Source organism: Aythya ferina (assembly GCF_964211825.1).
Source record: "Aythya ferina genome assembly, chromosome: Z".
Taxonomy (NCBI): Eukaryota; Metazoa; Chordata; class Aves; order Anseriformes; family Anatidae; genus Aythya; species Aythya ferina.
In genome coordinates, this window is record NC_140299.1 from 65,452,151 (window position 1) to 65,469,777 (window position 17,627).

The window sequence follows — 17,627 nt, forward strand, 5'->3', positions numbered from 1 at the left end:
GCATTACACTATCTGTAACTGACCATATTTGTCTGTAAGGGAAGACAAAGGAAAATTAGCACATCCAAGAAAACTCTTCAAAATGCTATTTAATGCCCTTTAGAATGTACTGAGCCATTTTGGACAGTGCTCTTTGACATGACTATACAACATGCTACAGCAAATCAGTCCCTCAGACATTATTTTACCTCACAAATACATATAGAGTGTGTTTGTTAACAGCATGCAGAGACAAACAGTTAATTTTACTCCTTCATAAAAGAACACCACTTAAATTGCTATCTTCAGCTGCTATCACTCTTGCTTTTCATTCGGTATCTTGATATAACATTTCCCAGAGCTTGAAAAACTTTACCATAGGTCAGCCAACAGCAGAGAGGGGAGAAAAAAAAATATCTGCTGGAGAATACATTCCAAGTCCACCAAGGTCATATGCCGTGGCCATACTTTCATAACAGATGAAACCTAACCCTCAAGAAAGATGGGAAGCATTAAGAAAAATTCACTCCCATGCTGAGAGAATTAAGGGGTTGCCACAAGATGAACTAGGCCAGGCTATTACTAACAGCAGTTAATTAGAAGCATCACTTTGTCTTAGAACAAGGATAGAACTTAAGTTATGCAAATAGCTTTTGTTTCCTGTAAAATGTAGTAATACAGAAAAAGATCTTTTGAAATATGTTTCTGGAAAATAATCAGGGTCTGAGAAAACAGGCAAAGAAAAAGTAGAGCTAAAATGTGTGCTTTCTTAATCAAGCACATCACAGAAATACTACAGTGTTCTAATTTATAAAGAACAAAATATTAACAAAAATCTCAAAAGAAACACATATAAATCTGTTAATAGCAACATGAGACTACCACCATATAAAAAAAAAAAAAAAATCACAGAGGACATACTGTTTCATATATATAAAAAAAAAAAAAAAAAAAAAAAAAGACTGCAATTTAAAGGGAATAGGAAGAAGATCATACAAGGGGAAAAAAATAGGAACAGCAAGGAGTAATTTCAGAGAAAGCCTGTCCTAAAGTTGTATTCCTAACATTTTAAATATCTTTGCCAGACTGCACAGACATTACTCAGAATCTGAAGACCAACATCAGTTTCTGTCATTTCGTGAACTCTTTTACAGCTCATCTCTTTACAGGCTTAATATCTGCCATTCAAGTTACTGTAACAATCATTTAGTAATACTACTGTGGTGCAACCATTGTCTTATAAAGGTCTTTGGTAACTATTAGTCTTTGAACCTACGTTCCAAACTAAACCTGCAGAATCTGCTTCACTGTCCAGTATGCTGTTCATTGCCTGGCACTTGCAATTCCCATCTCCTCCTAATTCATGTACATCCAGTAATATACGCAAATTTGCATGCATTAATGGTAATATAGAAGTATTACTAAAGATGAATATCCTTCCCACCTAGTTACTGCTTCCATAAAAAATTATACTGTTTCCAGACCTTGTTTCAGGCCCTGCAGAAAGAGCAATCATAGCAGTAGCCCTGCATAAAACAATAGCAGTTTGACACATTTAGTTTAAAAATGAAAGAGCAAAGAGAAATAGGTCTTTACTTTAAAAAAAAAAAAATAGACATTGGCAGAATATAGAGAACTGATTAACAAGGTTAATTGAAGAGCTCATGAATGTGGATAAGGAGGAGGATGGCAAATTATTCAAGTAAAAGTGCAAAAACAATCAGCATCATAGTCCTAAACTTCCACAGCTAACTTGGTAACTACCTCAAAGAGCACACAGAAATGAATAGTCTATCAAGACTTCATTAAAACAAAACCAAACAGTAAAGAAGATCTTTCTAATGATACATTCATTAACAACCTGAATTTGACTTTACAACTGATATCAAGACGTGAAAGATCCTTCAGATTTGCTTAAGATAATGAATGTAATATGGTTGTCACAGTAATATGGTTGTCAGTATAATTTAAAGACAGATGGCCCTCAAATTTAAATCTGTATTAGCTTTCAAGAGTGGTGGTTGAACTACTTGGCTTTTATGCCTATCAGTTATGAATATGCAAGCACGAAGAGAGATTAAAGCTTAGAAACAATGTGTCAAGGTGAGCAGCATGCAATGAGCTCAGATCTGCTGCTCGGGAAATGCTAACAGAGTTATCTCTAGGGCCAGCAGAAAGAATTGCTAATCTTGCCAGTCAAATGAGATAGCTGGTGACAGAGAAGAATGTATTATATTACATTTATATTTAACTTAACTTCAGAAACCCTTTAACTTTGGGGAACATGAAAAAGAGATAAAGGCAGTAAGTAAAATTGGCTAAACTATGATAAACTACCTAAGTATGGCCACACTGGATGAGACAAAGGCTTGTCATGTCATCTCCAGCAATGATCAGAAACAGATGCTAAAGGGCAGGAGCACAGCAAGTACCCTCCTTAAGCACTCTCCCATGTTATAGCCAGCTGAGGCCCAGGGCATGTGCTTTGTTCCATATATTTAGTTAGCTTCTAGGCATTTCTATGCATTTAATGACTGTTCTCTTGATAATTTTGTCTACTGTTGATTTAAAAGTATTAAGAAAAACAAAACAAAACAAAACAAAACAAAAAAATACACCACCATATGCACTGTACTACACAGAGACAAGATATCCCACAGCATAATTGCAGAGTGTTTGAGTGTTTGAAAAGCCACCTCTAAGGTAGATTGCGGCTTGCTTTATATGCTAACTGATTTTCTAGATATGTGAAAAGCAGTGTATTTGGCTCCAGAGGAAACAGCATTGAAACTCCTTAACCATTCTTTGCCTAATCTCATACAATCTTTTTATTAATCACCCTGTCACAAAGGTGGCAAATGCTTTGAGGAAAACTGCCGATTCAGCAGAGCTAGAAGGCAATGCACACAGGATGAAGTAAATCTTACATGTCTGAAAGAGGAATAAAATTTCCAATGTGCAATATGCAAGATCACAACTAGGACAAACTAAACAGCTTTGTGCTACAAACTCGAAGTTCACTTATGTATAGACCTGTGTGGACAAGGTGATCACTGAATGGCTATTCATGCCAACCCAATGCCAAAATGGAAATGTAACTTCAGGATGTATGAAAAGAATTAATTTTTTGATCATTATCAAAAATTAGTAGAGATAAGAAACACTGTACAAAGCTCTGGTCAGACCTCCCCACAGTACTGTATACATTTCTAGAAGGACTAACCTCAATCAATAAAGGGACAGAAAGGCTCCATTTCCTCAAAAGAAGGGAGAGTCTGAATTAATAAAGGAGTCTAACTGCTTTTATCATTGTACCTAAGTAGAAGTACAGGCAGAGGAAGAAATACTCAAGAACTACTTGTTCTGCTGAGTAGAAACACCAGAAAAAAAGTAACTAACTAACTAAATAACTAACTAACTAAAAGATTCCCAGCTATTACACTAACTGTTAGCAATAAACTTACAGACTTTGAATGGGAAGAGTAGGAAGAAAAGAAAAAAGGAAAAAAAAATTAAAAAAAAAAAAAAGCTAGATATACTTAAAATGGAGTTGGATAAACTTTAAGAAACATTACATGATCTGCCTGCAACAGAAAGGTCCTGGATTCACAGACAGTTTGTTCGTTTCTTCCCATTCATCTTTTCTTATATAAAACATAGACCACCACACTGAAAAGTCATGGCATTTTAGATAATATCATAAATTGGGTTTGTGACTGGAAAGTTTTTTGCTCTAATTTCATCTTTCTTTTCTAACTGGAAAAAATAGTCAAGAAATGCCTGCCTCCTTGGCCATCAACATCTCTCTCTTTCTTTTGTCCTGTATTTTATGAGTCTTTCATTCTATCTCAGAAGTCCTGGTGCCTGAGATATCCTGAGGTTTTTCCAGGAAGGAACAAAATTCACCAGTAATTCTTATTCCTAAGGTTATGATTCCTTTATGTCTCTACTGAAATGAATGATCTTGTTACATAAGGCAAGGACAAGATGCAGAGTTCCAAAAGCATTCTGCAAATCAAGCTGGTAACACTGCACCAACATTCATCCAGATAAATTATTTGCAGAATAACACCACAGACCCTTATAAGAGAACCGTTAAAATTTTGCTGAATTTAGTGTAACATTTGCCTTCTCATTTAGGAAAGTGGACCACTTTCCAGATTTCTTTCCCAATAATGCACATACTGCAATTTCTTCCCTGATAATGCACATAGTACAACGATTCAGACGACCACACTACCCATCTTGCAAACACTGAACTTAGGCTGTGAATCTCTCCGGAATTTTTACAGTTTCACTGTTCCTCAGAAATGGTACAGAAAACACTAAGATAATTTATTCCCCTTTGATGTCCTTAAATACAACTATTCTTTCAAAGAAATCTCATTCTATGGAGCTATTTTTTCCTACAGAGCTTTTTTTCCTTAAAAAAAAAAAAAAAAAAAAAAAAAAAAAAAAAAAAAAAAAAAAAAAAAAAAAAAAAGGAGAATGCCTACTGGTGTATTATCTGCAACCATTTCCACTAGAGGACATACATGCATGAACAGAGACAATTACCTACAGCACATATTAACTCATAGGATAAAAGTTTTGTAAGTAGTCTATAGACACAATAACACAGTGCTCTTTGTATGTTAATTTATCGTACACATTATTTGCATCTCAAATACCATATGAAAATCAGAAGCAGAAGGAAATTAAAGATAAGGATACTGCTAAAAAGAAAAGGCTTTGTTATGAATCACCTTATAATCTCTACTACTACTGAAATTGTAACAAAATTTTATTATCACTGTTTGTTTGCATATTTAAGGAATTTTACCCAGATTAAACAGTTTACATGGACAAAAACATTTTACTGTGCTTTCTAAATCTGTATTGCATGGCAGTCCATATTAGGAAGTGCATGAGAACTACAAAAACATCTTCTTCACTGGAAGAAAACCTTAAATGTACATATATTTGCTACTGCTCTGTGTTAGAAAAATCAAGATGATAACGTCTTTTCCTCTAAGCACATAGGCTCACAAAAGTATAAAACAAAGTTCTTCAAAGAACAATTACTCTGTAGTGTTGCAAGACTATGGTTACTCTACAAAAAGCCAGGTAACAATTGAATCTGTTCAAAACAGATATTTAATTAGCATAAAATCTAATAGTTCTTCCAACTTGATCAAGATGTAATTTTAGTGAATTAGCATTCATGCAACAGATGACTTTGTTTCATTATGTCCATGAAACCATGCATAGAACGAAGACATATCATCTCTGTAATTCACAATGATAACAATGATGCCTCATTTTTTCATCAATAAACTAACTAAGCTGAGAAGTAATAGATGAACTTGGGAGAAGTATTTTGCCTGTACAAACCATTTATTAAAACAAGAACTTTAGAACAAGATTCTCAGAAAATTAAGGTTTGGTAACATTCTCAATTCCCTCTGAGGCTTGCCACTTTCTCAAAAGATAGCTATAAAAGAAACAAAAATCATTTGAGAAGCTGTCACATAGTACTAGGACATTAATGCTGTATTATGAGATGTCACTGTCAGAAGTGATGAAAACTAAACAGAAGTATGCTTCATATTTAGCAAATGAAGAACAAAATCTTCAAAAATATAGATCCTGCATCCTTTTTACAAGTTTATTATTAATAACACCTGACTTAAAATTACAAAGCATCGAGTAAGGGTTGTTTACATGTTTGCCAAAGAAAGAATTCATCTAGAGAGCTATTTATTAGCTTTTGCATTTGGTACTCTATTTTATGTCCTTGATTGATTAATGTCTTTTAAACAGTCAATCTCTGAAATAATTTATATTCAAAGCCAGAAGTAGCTTTGCAGCAGACTACCAAATTAGGGAGAAAATATTAAATATTCTGTTGAGGAACTAGAAAAGTGGGATCTTCTTTCCTTTTTTCTTTTTTACTTTTTAAGAAACTTCAAGTGTAACTTGAAGATGCCAGCCAAATATTCATCTCCTAGAAATGATAGACTGCAGTCATTCTTAAGATGCAGGTTTACCACAAATATGGCTACATACAACACTTACCATCTTGCAACTGATATTCAGAAAAGATTCGCTAGTGAATAGAAGACTTCAAAAGGATTTTGGATGACTTTTATGATTTTAAAGGACTTTTTTTTTCTCCTGAAGATTTTGAAAGACATTTCCGTCAGCTACCCTGCATCTAAATGTAAAATTGCTATGTGTGTCTAACTTTAATCAACCTTAGACTATGATTCCTTAGTAAACAATGAAATTAAGCCTCAGATACTCATCACTGTGATTCCTACACATTATTAATTCCACAAGCACTAGGGTTCTAATTTCTCCTGACACAAAGAACAGGAATCCCATGAATCAGACACCAGCCTCTCACAGACACATGGGAACCTCCAGAATGACTGGCATTGCTTAATGACAAAAGGCCAGTGTCTTAGCTAATGTAAGCTGGAACAGCTTTATTAAAGTCAAATCAAATTTATTCAGTGTAGACCACCATGGAAGTAGGGAAAAAAAAGTCACTCAAGCCAACCTGAAGAATGAAACGGCCTATGTAAAGCCTGTATTAAATAAAAAGTTCTCCTGCACAGTATGTTGTTGTTGTTTGTGGGTTTTTTTGTTGTTGTTGTTGTTTGTTTGTTTGTTTGTTTGTTTCTAACTCAACATCCTCAGCATCTGCAGTACTATGACTTTTTGCTGCACAACTTATTCATCCATCCATCCATCCATCCATCCATCCATCCATCCGTCCGTCCGTCCGTCCATCCCTACTTTAAAGATAGCTCTGTCTAGCAATATAATGTTTTGAGGCTTGTTTTGCATTTCTTTTGGTTTTGTTGTTGTGTTTTCTTTTTGGTTTTGTTTTTGCTTGTTTTCCATGCAGCTGTTTTGTCTCATATCTTTCTACTACACTATGTTTTCCAGGATACTAATCAAGCTACTTTTAACCTCTCAGTTCAGTCAAAAAACCTTGGTGGTTACACAGTATCACAACAGTAAAGACTCTGTTTGCTAAGATTTAAGTCAGTGAATGAAAATAATTATTAACTGAAGTATTCTCATATGATTTAGTTTTTATAATCCAAACACTCACATTCTATGACATTTGTTCATTTGTTAATAGTTGGAATCAAATAACCACTGCCTGAAAAATAAGCGCATCCAAATTACCTGGTAACAAGAAACTACAAAAACTAGCAATCCCAGCCTCCTCATTCTCTTGCTTCAATGTAAACAACCCAGTCTGGTCAAATAACAATTTATCAAAAGCCTTACAGGTCCACTGTACCATCTGCATTTTGATTTCAAGAAACAGAAGTTATTAGCTTAGCCGAGATAAATAGTTTTGACTAGCTTGTATAGTTTCCTAGTCTCAATTAAAGGTGCAAGATACCAGAAACAATGTCCATACACAGGCCATTTTTTATCCAAATACAACAGCTTTACTGAGCGTTAAAACCATCTCGTAAAAAAAGCCCTACCCTATAAGCAATGAAAGTCAAATAAGGCTAGACTACTCGCCATCCAAGTGGTAATCCAGGTAAAATTCAGTAGAACTAGTGGAAACCACACACTGTTGTAAACTTAGCTCAGTCAAATTGCATCTGAAATTGACAGTAAAAGCACCTGAAGTGCGCTGTAGCTGGACATTTGAAACACTTTTGTTAAGGACAGTAGCACTGCAGTATTTTGAGAAAAGATGCAATGAATTTTAAATATTCTGGATGCTGAACTGGAAAGGTGGAAAACAGTGTTAGCTAAACCTATAATGAACTTTAAATTAGAAGTTTTGCTTGTAGTAACAGCCCAGGTAACTGGAATCCAGATAGTACAGTTTTCTGTTGCTATACCACATTGGAAATTAAGAAAGAAGCAATACCAATGCTTCCAGATCCTACATGGTACAATCTCCTACTAGGATGAAAAAAACACATGAAGAGAAAAATTTTGTTACTAAGATAAATGCCAGAGTCACCTGAAATTCTAAAGACAAACCTAAGAAATTTGATGTTGACCTTCCTAAGTCAGCATTCAAGAATGGTCAGAAAAACATGCACGTTTAACAGCCCCAAACATTGTTCTGATAGCTGCCGACAGTGACATGAATAAGGGTCAAAAGCTGCATAAGCACCAGAAACTGTTACGGTGGAAAAGAGGACAGGGGTTAGGAAAAGAAAATGAAAGGTCTGTAAAAAAGTAGGGACTAGTAGGATTATAGCATCATAAAACGATTTTGCCTGGAACAGACCTTAAAGACCAACTAGTTCCAACCCCCCTGCCATGGGCAGTGAGTGATGCCACCCACAAGATCAGGTTGCTCAAAGCCCCATCCAACCTCACCTTGAACACCTCCAGGGATGGAGCATCCACAACTTCTCTGGGTAATCTGATCCATTGCCTCACCACCCTCATAGGAAAATATCTTATTTCAGTTTAAAAACTGTCACCTATTTTCCTACACCCCCTGACAAAGAGTCCCTCCCCAGTTTTCCCAAAGGACCGACCCCTGTAGGTACTGGAAGGCCACTATAAGGTCTCCCCAGAGCCTTGTCTTCCCCAGGCTGAACAACCCCAACTCCCTCTGGCTGCCTTCATAGGAGAGGTGCTCCAGCCCTCCAATCATCTTCATGGCCCTCCTCTGGACTCATTCTAATAGGTCCACATCCTTCTTGTGCTGGGGCCCCAGAGCTGAACGCAGTGCTGCAGGTGGGGTATCAAAAGAGCAGAGAAGAGGGGGACAATCACCTCCCTCAACCTGCTGGCCACGTGGCTTTTGATGCAGTCCAGGACACAGTTGGCTTTCTGGGCTGCAAGTGCACATTACCAACTCATATTGAGCTTCTCGTCAACCAACACCCACAGGTCCTTCTCCTCAGAGCTGCTCTCAATCCATTCTCCACCCAGCCTGTATTTGTGCTTGGGGTTGCCCTGACCCAGGTGCAGGGCCTTGCACTTGGCTTTATTGAACTTCATGAGGTTCACCCAGGCCCACTTCTCAAGCCTGTCCATGTCCCTCTGGATGGTATCTCTTCCCTCCAGTGTGTCCACTGCACCACTCAGCTTAGTGTCATCAGCGAACTCTCTGAGGGTGAACTCAATGCCATTGTTCATGTTGCCGACAAAGATGTTGAACAGCATTGGTCCCAGCTCCGACATCTGAGGAACACCACTTGTCACTGATTTCCACCTGAACATGAAACCATTGACCACAACTGTTTGAGAGCAGCCATCCACCCATTTCCTTACTCACAGGGTGGTCCATCTGTCAAATCCATGTCTCTCCAATTTAGAGTCAAAGATATTGTGCAGGATGGTGATAAACACTTTGCACAAGTCCAGATAGATGTCAGTTGCTCTTTCATTATCCACCAATGCTGTAACCCCATAATTGAAAGTCACCAAATTTCTCAGGCATGATTTGCCCTCAGTGAAACCATACAGGCTGGCACCAAATTTGACCTGAATGGTTCACAAAGTTTAATGGTTCACAAAGAAATGTTTATCAAGGGAAGCTGATGTTCCTAACACAGCATTTTTACCTAATATACACCCGATTATTTGACACCAGATCTTAAGTACTGTGCAAAGTTCTAGGCTCCATAGCACAAGAGTGGTATGAACACATTGAAGCAAGTTTCTAAGATGTCCAAGGGACTGGCACATCTGGAGGCACATCACATGAGGAGAGACTGAGAGAACTATGATTCTTCAGCCTGCAGAAGACTCAGGGAATCTCAATGTGTATATGTATCTGATTGGAAGGAATAAGATGACAATGTCAGACTCTTGTCAGTGGTGCTAAATGAAAGGACAACAGGCAAAAATTGAAATACAGGATATTCTACTTAAAAAGAAGGAAAAAAGAATTACTGTGAGGGTGATTCAACACTGGCACAAGTTGCTGAGAGAGGCTGTATTCTCCATATCCTTGGAGATATTCAAGACTGAATTGTAAAAGATCCCAAGCAACCTGCTCTAGGTGTTTCTAGAATGGTTTGGGTGATTTCCAGAAATACCCTTTCAGCCTCAACCAGTCTGTGATTCTATGATATTTAAAAATATATACATATGTTCCATTTATTTCTCTAATAACTACTGAACTGTAAGTAGTAATTTTAGCTGACAATTACTCTCACATTAGCACACGCACTTACAAGAATTCAGAAAATTAATACTATGAACATATTCTTTTTACCCATTTCTAACAAAGTGGAAGAAAAAGTAGAAGGCATATAACAGCAACAACAGAAACAAACAAACATAAAAAAAGGAACCTCAATGACAAAGCATGCAAGAAAAGAATTATACCTGTTTTTGTTAAGATAAACAACAAGAAACAACATGCTGACCTTGATTTCCCACAATAATTTTATACAGGGAGGTTACTGAGTTACATGGGTACAAATCAATCCATTATTATAGTGATGCAAGCCCAAACTGTTTATTTGTTAATGTTTTCAGTTTGGGTTTATTTCCTTAAACTGCATCTTTCAGGTTACATAAGCTGCCTCTTTTAACAAATGTCTTTTCCATCAAAATACAAATGTTATTAGATATCAAAACAAGATGGTTTTGAATAAACACTTCAAGCACTTAGCTCACTTTCTGCAGTTCAATGAGAAGACCAAAGTTCCGGAACCCCATGCAGATGGCCTTACTTTAATCAAACATTAAACTTCCCCCATTATTTTCAGATGTACAAAAACTGTCCCCTTCTCTTACAACATAAACCACTACAGTGCAAGTAAGGATGCTGTACTCTGCTTCTACCTTGAAGCAATTGTGAAGCTATTCTACCACTGAAAGAACCGTGAACACACCACACTAAAGGGAAGAACATAATACCATCATAGATGACAGACTGAAATAATTACCGCAGTTATCCAAAAAGATTTAACGGAGGAAAAAAAAAAAAAAAAAAGAAAGGTGTTTTAACATTGGAGGATTTTTCACATTACTGAGAAATAATTTACAATGAAATCTGGAAGTGATTCAACACCAGTGCTCTCAGTCTTCGTAATGTAATGTGGCACATGCTGCATGAAACAATGGATTAGTTTGTTAACCTTTAAAGACATATGAACACACCATTATTTTTGCAAAAGCAACAACTGGCAGTACTACTCCTCCTGTATGGAGGCAATTTCTCTTCATGACTGCAATCAGCTGTAGTACAGTAATCTTAAACTAAACCAGAATGCCAACAGCTCAGCCACCAAGCCCTCCCACCCCCAGTAATTCAACACACACATGCAACTGACCAAGGAAAGCTGCAGTCAGAGATCTTCTAGGGGATTTTCTCAGCTCTTCCACTGTGGAAGCAGCCTCTGTCTTCATTCCTCTCATAGGTACAGAAAAAATGGCATTTTGGAGCATTCCAGATAGCTATGACCAAAGTCAGTGATGTACAGAGCCAGACACAAGCTGAGAGAGAAAGGCAGAGTATAGGCTGCACTGCTTAACACATTCACAGCTAACACGAAAAAAAATCAGCAGTATGGTAACATGCACCATGCATTGACATTTGAGTGAAATTCTACCTCAAGACCTTTACACTAAGGCAACAAAGCACATTATCTGCTACTTATTGTGGAGATAAAAAAGCCCAGCTAATATCAAAATAAAACGAAGACCCATATATATAAAGGCAACAAAGCTGATGTAACCTGCATGACTGAATATCTGCTGCAGGACAGCAGCCTATATGCAAAACAGACCCCTTCACTGTGTCTGCCTCTCAACAATAACCCTTACTGAAAATTTCAGGATGGGTATGGGGACATCTGAACAGGATACACATGAGTTAGCTGTGAGGTTGCTGACCATTCAGTTCACTTGCCTAGAATAGGACTAACATATGGAGAAGACTCTAAGCCACCAACATTTTGCAACTCTAAACAAAATGAAAACTAGATGATGATAGTGATGCTGTTTACAAAGATATTGTGAAGTAGGTACTAAGAGATAGTACTTTTTCAACTCAAAAAGAGTATGTGCACCTCACCCCACCTCCACCAAACAGCATTAATTAATTGAGTATAAATCAATTGTGAGCAGCAATTTGGCTGCAAGATTATGAATGGAAGTGGGAGGGCTGTTCCAGAACTTCATAAGGTATATGAGTAATGGGAAGGGAGATATTGTTTCATTTTCAGAGGGAACCAGAAAAGATCTGCAAAACTTAAATAACGGTACTCAACCAAGTCATTTATTTTTTATGATACATTCATATACATACATGGCAGAAACTGATTCCTCTGAATTTTGAACTTTTACCAAAAATGAAGCAGACCCAAAATAACTTCTGCCTCCATGACGTTGTTGTTGTTACTGCTGAAGTCAGCGTCAAATGTCTGAGTGCTACAGAGTGAAGTTCTTGCCTCACTACTCCTGTTTTCTGTATCACGGTCAGTAGTGCACGGATTGTGTGAAGTTCATACTTTAGCACAAAGATACATGTTTTCAGTGTGGTACTGTTTTTATTTGAAAACTGAATTTATATATGCTCTATTTAGCTCATGGTTGCACAATGCACATTACTATCAGGAGCTTAGTATTGCATAAAGGGAATGAAGTAGCTGACATGAGTGTTTAGAAAAACAAAATAGCTAGCACAAATTGACAGTGTGCTTCCCTCCATCAAGTCTCTTGATTTTAATAAGCAGTGCTCTATATTTATGCTAGTTATTCCTTTCATTGTGTTACACAATAGGTTATTGATAGCTTTGATTAAAAATCAGATACAGAGCAACTTTACTTAGTACTAAATCAGCTTTTAAATTGGTCCTGACAACCTCAAAACATTCTTTAAGGTTCATAGCTACCTTTTAGCCCTATTAGCATTGTTGATACTATTTGAAAAAGTTTTATGTAATTACATCTGTGCTTTTCTATTGTGTGTAACTGTATATATGCTTCATAGGCCACAAGAAATAAAGGGAAAGGAAAACTATGATTCATTTACCTGCAGTGACTATTTATGGCCCCATTTGGACCCTGGGCAGATCACAACAAAGCTGTGTGCAGTGCTTCTCTTACATAATGAATCATACTCTGCACTTACAATAAACATCCAGTTATGGTTCGTAGTTGCATCTGTCACTAAGGGCTGCAATGAGAAAACAGAAAAGTCTGCTGCTGGTGAGAGAAGCAAGTTTTGGAATGGACAATGCCACCTGGCATACGACACTTGGTGCTGCTCTCTGACCTGGACCACGAGCTCAGCTACAGCCACAAAAATACCAAGAAAGCTTCATTCCCCTCCTCATCTTATACTCCCCCCTCACACGTTACTGACCACATGTACAAAACCCATATGCACTGAAGCGAGACCCACTCCAAAAGGAATGCTCAAGAGTGCCAGCATCCAGAATCCATATGTAAGGAAGGGCATCTGCATCTGTGGGATTTCTAACAGCAAGAAGAAACATGCTTGAAAAATTCTTCCTTCAGCTGCCACCACCTAGCAGAAGGAGCTGCAGCTCCTTGATAGCAGGAATGAGCAGGAGAAGGAAGGGATTAAAACATTTTGCTTTGCTTTGCCTAGCCCCAGGACTCTATGCAGTATATTCCATACTTATACTATAACCCCGCACACTTCATGCTACAATATGAACCACAATGTTTTTCGTACAGCTGTTTGTTTCTGCATGTACAACAGAGATACTAATAGATGATTGATTGTCACCACTCTAATCCTCTTGTTGGATATAATCTGCAGCTTCCTAGATTCTGGATGAACACAGAACAACCTGAAGAGCCTTACTGCCATCTGGATCACCAGCTGAACACAGAAACCAGAAAGGAATCGAAAACACTGGTGTTGAAATTCTAATATGCTCAATGCAGGCCAGACATAAAAAATGCAGATCAGGGAATACATTACCCCCACACACACCTAAAAAAATATAACTGGCCTGATTGTAGAAACAGGTCATCAACCCCTGCAAAAATCTGTGTGTTCTTTTAATTTTGTTTCTTTTTGTTTTGTTGTTTGTTGTTGCTTGTTTTTGCATCTAATAGTTCCATCATCACTCAGAAAACAATATTTAAGTCATAACCAAGTTATATATATCACATATTTATGAAAAATAAAAGTGGCTGTTAGGTGAGGGGTGATCATTCATTCATTCTTTCAGCAAAACATTTTAGAAGAATTTAGAGCAGAGGAGGTAGACTAAGAGAGACTGGAAATTTACTGATGCAAGTGCAATGCCTCTTAGGGCTACTGTTTCTCCTGCACCTCCATTTTGGATTATCCTAAATATTGGCAACAGCTCCACAGCTGCTTCCTTTTGATAAAAGGTTGAAGCTTATTTAGCCAATTAAAAGCCATGCAAATGTTTCACACATAACTTCCAGGAATTTGTTTTGCATGATGAGCTTTTATTACAATAAGAAGTATTTATCAAATGATTTGGTGAAGTATTTCCTTAATATAAACAAGAGCAAGGCTCCAGAAATGTCTAACATCATAAAATGTGAAAGCAGTGAAGTCTTAAAAATGTGATCTCCTTTCCCTGGCATCCTCAGGTGTACAAGCACACCCCCTACCTACAACGCCTTCTGAAGTCAGTAAGAGAATTAGGGCCACGTTGTGCATTTTACACTCAAAATAGTTTAACTAGCACATCTTCTGGTCTCCTGTAGTGCTCATCACCTCATTTCTTAGGTACTTGACAAATAAATTCACAAAGCAACATTTAATAATAACCATCTTTCTAAACCAACTATAGAAGAAAGAAAAAAGAAAAAAGAAAAGGGAAAAAAAAAAAAAAAAAAAGGTCTTTTATCCAATACTCCAGAGTAGGCTTCACTAACGTAACGTTGAAACAGCCTGGACTAAAGAAACATTCAATGTTACTCAATTATCTGGCACTCCTTTGATTTTTCTTTGGAATATTCATCAAATAATGGCTACTCAAATCCATTTTGAACAGTAATTTCTTCCAGCACAAAAGCACATCCCACTGTTGGTATACACCCACCTTGTGTTTCTTTTTAGCAAGGAGACAGAAGTGGCTGAGTCCCTCCGTAGTTAACAGCACCCTAGAGAGTACAGTTATGGACTAGCCATACATAAACTCAAGCTCTGCACTTAGCCCCCCTACATCTAACATGGCCCTTGGTCACCACTTCTCCACCTCCAGTCTTTGTGGGCACCTCAGATTAAGAAGACCAATAAAAATAAGAAGAGGCAGATGTTCCATTTCTCAGACATGAGAACTCTTAGCATGTATTTGTTTAATCCATATGTTTCTGTTGTTATGTTTTTACAGAAAATTTCTAAACTTCAGGCATCTGGATTTAACAGTCTGTCCTCCCCCTAGTTCCCCTGCCCAGCCTCTATTAAACACAAAAGCTGGTTGCAGCAGCCATCAGAAAAAAAGCTCTGGAACAAAGGGCAGATGCAAAAACATTAACATAAGTAAACAATAACAAGCTAAATGTAATGACATACAAGTCTTGTAAGCCATATTCTTTACTGTTATAAAACTGTTCACTCTAAAGACAATAAAACTATCTTACAATTTGATGGTACTTTGAGTATAAAACATAAAAAATGAAGGCTAAAAGATACTAGGAGAGGACATCCAGTTTATCCCAATGCCTGAACTGATATATTAAGTGTTGCATAATAAATAATTGGTAATTAAGAGTAAAAAACAGGTAAACATAATCAGAAAAAAAGTTCTATAAATGATGTATTTTCAATATCACAACTAAGTATTAATGCAACGACATCCAATAATAATAATAATAATAATAATAATAATAATAATAATAATAATAATAATAACCCTACCTCATATAATAATAATAATAACCCTACCTCATAACCTACCACTAAAACAGAATGTAAGTCTTTTTAACATAATGGCAATTTAAAAAGAAGGAAAGGCCATTTTCAGAATACTGTATTCCTAATAGTGAAAAGAAAAAAAAAAAAAAAAAGAAAAAAAAAAAAAAAAGAACAACTGAAGAGGTAGTACAAAAGTCTGACTGCAGCAAACATACCATGAAGAAAAAGTATAGCCTAAACATTTTGAGAAGTAGACAATTTGGGTGAGTTTACCATCTTGCCTGGTCCTACAGTACAGAACCACAGAAATAGGACAGATTTACTTCTGTTTTATAATACACCGAACGATAAACCAACTCTTTCTACATGTTTTGATGAAACATCTGCAAATGCATTTGAAAGCATGATTAGTAATTTATAGTATCATCAATTGCCTCACTTCCACATTAAAGGGTACACATTTCAGATGCATCAAGAAGCCCTGTACAGGATTAGTCCATACTACAAAAGGCAGACAACTGGGGGTACTCATATGGCAAACTCCAGTGGACCATAAATGCCATACAAAGTGTATGTAATACATAATGATAATGTTGCAAACAAGCCGATAACATGCAACCCTCAGAGGTCACGATATCACAGGTATCACCTTTGTATAATATATAACGAAATTGTTACTCAGAAACTCATGTGTGATTACAAACAGGAATTAAGTCCCCTTTTGATAGAAATATTTCTATTTGCTCTCAAAACAGATGCTCTTGGCAATCCTACTACCCTTCAACACATACATAGGACTTCATAGAGTCACAGCACAGTTGTTCTACAACTTTCTTTTTATATTTCACTTCTGCTTGGGAAAAGAAGTTCCATACAAGCCGTTTCCCCATCAAGCAGAGGTAAACCCCATTTTCTCTCACAGATGCAGTCAACCAGAATAGACACGTTTGCTTAGATAAAACATGCCACAGTAAATGATGACACATGACCTCCACCTACAGAGATCTTGTTTGCTCACTAGAGGAAAGCTGGGAGTGATTATGTGCAGGGAATTCCAGGTCCTGAAATATGTGCTTCTGCAGCAACAGAAGCCAGCTTGCTTTATCAGACTTAAAAACGTTTAAAGAACTGCTCTATAAACAATGTTTGCTTCCACTTTAATATATATATATATTTATATAAAAGCAGTGCAGACAGCTGCACTTTAAGAAATTATATTAAAAAAAAAAAAAAAGAGAGAGAAGAAATCTGGAGTTGTGGGTGGGAATAAGTCTAACAGCTGTGATTAGTGAGCCGCGTGTTTATGTATCTGCCAACATCATATGAAGCACTGGGTGAATTTCAGCCTGCCTTGGATGGCAAAAGTCTGTTGTATAAAACTTGTTGACAATGTTGTTAAAATAGAAAACTAATATTTGATAGCAAAAGACACAGCCTCTTATAAATGTCAAATCCAGGATTATAAAGCAGCACAGAGACTCTGGACTTGAATTTCGGTGCATAATCCAACCATCTGTCGACCAGTTGTGTAGCAAAATCAAGATAACGTGCACATCTCCAAAAGGACAGCCAAATTGTTTTTCTCCTGCTACAGCATTTCGCTGCTTACGAACATCCCCGCAGTAATCGCACCCCGCCTGCAGATTAACCTAGGGGAGACGACACTCGCCACGGGCAAAGGGAAAGATTGCAAAGGCAATCTTGCCAGATCGACAAGACAAACAGGGCTCCCGGTGCAGCCTGCAGAGGCAGCGGCAGAGGCAGACCCGCCGCACCGCTGCCGCCGGGCTGGGCAGGGACCCCGAGCAGCTCAGGGCGCCGGGTGCGGGGGTCC

The 17,627-nt window shown here is 37.3% G+C and overlaps 1 protein-coding gene across 2 annotated transcripts in view; it reads right to left on the minus strand.

Moving 5' to 3' along the window:
* PRR16 (proline rich 16) overlaps nt 1–17,627 on the minus strand; it is a 172,471-nt gene that overhangs the window by 153,809 nt on the left and 1,035 nt on the right. The gene's annotated exons all lie outside the window — the stretch shown is intronic.